The sequence below is a fragment of the Pezoporus wallicus genome, unplaced genomic scaffold, assembly GCF_028554395.1.
Source record: "Pezoporus wallicus isolate ANWC-B61680 ecotype Strahan unplaced genomic scaffold, APGP_CSIRO_Pwel_v1 contig_6926, whole genome shotgun sequence".
In the NCBI taxonomy this organism is placed as follows: domain Eukaryota; kingdom Metazoa; phylum Chordata; class Aves; order Psittaciformes; family Psittacidae; genus Pezoporus; species Pezoporus wallicus.
The window spans coordinates 75,985-79,684 of NW_026636843.1; positions in this window are offsets into that span (position 1 = coordinate 75,985).

A 3,700-nucleotide genomic window follows, 5' to 3' on the forward strand; every position below is an offset into this window, starting at 1 on the left:
ATCTGGGACATGCTAGAATTACTGTCTTTGCACAGCTGTATTGTTCAAGCACAGTAGGTCCCTAAGAAGTATCAGGCTTCTATAGCTTTTGTGAAGATATAATGTGGTCAGCTTGGGTCTCAGGAAAGTTCCATGTGATTTGGCCCCTTACGGGCAAAAGCCAGTGTCTTTTCTTTGCCTTTTGAAATTACATTTTATGATGTGTTTTACGCCAGATGTTAAGACACCCACACATACACATTTTTTCTTCCAAGCTTTTCCCACTATGAGTCAGAACTTGACGATGATAAAGATAAGAATCAGTCTGTGAGGAAAAAAAAATGTTGCAGCAAGCAAAATTTATGCTTTAATCAGCATCTCCTTCATCTGCTGTGATTCACACATTTTGTTTCTGCAAAGTGCAAAGCAGTTTCACTGGAAAAGAAAATGACTGGTTTTCACTAGCTGAAAAACAAGAGGGGAAGCACTGCTGAAAGTGTCCCTCTCTTTCCCCAGCTATTAATGACACCAGAGAAACAAAACACAATAGAATAAAAGAGGGAAAGAGATGGTTATAAACTTCCCATCTTTCCTTTAGATTAAAACAATTCTGTGTAGCCCTAGCTCTGTTCCATGGATGATTCCATGTGAATTATTTATTGCACTGTTGTGTTATCTTAAAATGTGCTCAAGGGAGGTAGTAAAAACAGATTTGCATTTGAAGTGAGTTAAAGCAAGAACAGAAGACTCAGGTATTATTTTTGTTCAGATACTCTATTAGTTTAAAGATTAATATGATATTAATATTTTTTATGTAGAGTTTGGATTCTTTTCAGGTTCTGCATAAAAGCAGAACTTGCAACTAGTACAAATTCACCACGTCTGAACAAAATATGGGGAATAAAAAAACATTAAGGCCATCATTTCTTAATAGTGGTGACATTATTCACAAATATAAAATAAGGTTTGGCGTCTTCTGACTTTCTGTTTCTACTGTTTGTGTAAAAGTAAAATGTTTTCTATAACAAGTAATACTCTATTACCATCAAGCCACTCAGTAGAACTAGTTTTAGCAGATCTGGGGACATTTTAGATGAAGTTAAATTGAACACATAATGAATAAAGAAGTAAAATCTATGTGAGAAACTATACCTTTTTTTTTCTTCTTTTTTTTTTAATAACCTGAAATATACTTTGAAAAAAATCAACTAGAAATTATGCTTTTTCAGATTGACTTTGGAAGATTGACAGTATGATGGATTAGTATGTAGAAGATAATGAGGCTTTCTGCAATGCTATTTTAAGTGATAAAGTCCTGGCTTATTAAGCCAGAATTGTATGTAGGCTCGTTCCTGCCTTAAGAGTGTTGCAGTTGAGGGAAGAAGGAGGAGGAGCCAATGAAGCTTAATAGGTATAAATCCAAAAAGATGACAAGATAGTAAAATAATGGTAGTATCTAACTGCTACAGTTAATAATAATGACACTAATAATAACCCTTAAGCCTCTTAAAGTGAAAAAGCTGCAAGAGGCATGAAGCTTTTATTTGTAGTTGTCAGCTAAGTAGGTTAAGACAGGTATTCAGCTAAACCTTGTTTGATTTTTCATAATTTCCATCTAAATGGAGAATTACACATCCAGGACAACTATATAGGAACTAGGGTTAGGATTTATGATAATTCTGAAGTCAGATTACAGATGAAAATACCTTTATTTCTCACTGTAGAATAATAGCATTTTCTATGATAATAGTGTCTATAAGGATTTCTTATTAATATAAAAAATATTACCTAATGGTAGGAAACTGAGTCAATATTTTACTGAACTGGGCCAAAGCTGAGTTATTATCTAACTGGAATACACAGTGTTCAAGGAAATAGAAAAGAAGTAGGATGGATAAATATTGCTACCCTTCAAAGATAGACTTCAAGGTTCATTATATATAATGGGACAGTCAAAAACCACTTTTTCCAAATACTGGATTTCAGAGTTTATGTATATTTTCATCCTTAGGGTCATGGAAGGCACCCTACTATGGCGCTGGTCTCTCACAAAGCTGGTTGAGGCATTCAGCAATACTGATGCATCAGAGGAGGACAATGTTCCATTCTATACCTAAGAAATGGTATTGGTTGGAGTGGAGGAGATTAATATATAAGAAGTAAAGGGAAGAAGTGGTTTAAATTCTCTTAAGGCAGTTGGTTTAAACCCTGAGGCAGGATGCCTGATATTAATGCTGTCAAAATGAAAATCAGCTCAAAGATATTTTGATAAGCACCCAAAAGTCAACCTGTCTCACTTGTATTTTATCTAAATGGTAGCAAGTTTATAGCTTTCCTGAGCCACAGCATTTATATGAAGGTCACAGTTTTAAACTTTCTTAACTTCAAGTAGTACTAAAGTACAGAAATATCAAGAAACTTCTCTGTTTACTTCTGTGCTATATTAACCCACAGGGGCACAGGAAAAACTTACACCACAATTTTTTGTCCAATTTACTTTTAATCAGAACCAGGGAAAGGAAAGATAAGCTATAATTTCCATCTTTTTAAGAACATGGGTGGTACATTTTGTGATACAGTGGTCTGGAGAGGGTAGAAAGACTCTTCAAGACTTAGCTCAGTGAGAAAGTATTCTCTCAGTAGGTGGGCTGTAGGAGACATGTACAAAGCACTTCCTCAGAAGCATAGTATGCCTTGGGATGTGAAGCGCTATTGAGATTCCATACAGCTTTATGATCCATAGAATAATTCAGGAAAGGCATTGGAATGCTAATTGTCCTTTACAGCAGTTTGTTTTTGGTGGTCTCAAAGGTACCTTTGAGCTAATCAACCCCTTCACTCTTCTGCTGTATCTGCTGATTCATTCATGCCTGTTAAGAGGTGCAGCACTGAATCTGACATTTATGCTTACAAGGTCAACAGTGTTGTTATTATGCAGCCAGTTCATTAAGGATTTGTAAAATTTACTTCAGAATATATTTTAAGTTAATTCCACTAAATACAAAAGACTGGGGGAGTGGGGCATAAAGAAACAGGAAAGGTGGTGTTATAAAAAATAATGCACTGTCATCTGTGGGACAAAGCTGTTAACAAGTGCATCTGGCCATCAGCTGTAAGTGATGGCCTCTAAAAGTGTAGAGGCCACATTAAAAATAAGGGTACAGTTGCAAGTATTTTCTTCAAGTCAGAAAAAGCAGCTTATGAATTTTTCTGTGTTTATCTATCTGACACCCCTGAAATGTTTTCTTATATCACAAAACACATTTAAGCACAGTTGTGAAATGCATTCAGACACTCTTCTTCTGTTTAAAATAAGTGTCATACAAAATGTACATTCTTAAGAATTCTAAAATTATTAATTTTAGGAAGTTAAGCAAAGTTAAATTTTTGGGGTAACTGTAGTGGTTTAAACCCAGCCAGACAGCTTGTTCACTCACTCCCCCCCCTTTTCTTCCTTCTTTCTTTCCTTCCCCCTCCTTCTCCACTCCTGGATGTTTGGGGAGGAGAACTGAAAGAATGAAACTCCCACGGGTTGAGACAAGAACAGTCCAGCAACCAATGTACAACACAAATCACCACCGCTACCACCAATGACAATGATAAGAAAAATAACAAGGGAAGAGAATACGATACCACCCACCAAAAAATGAGTCCGACCCAGAAGAACCTGTGTCCTTCTGGGTAGCTCCCAGTTAACCCCCCCGAGCATGACATGCTGTGG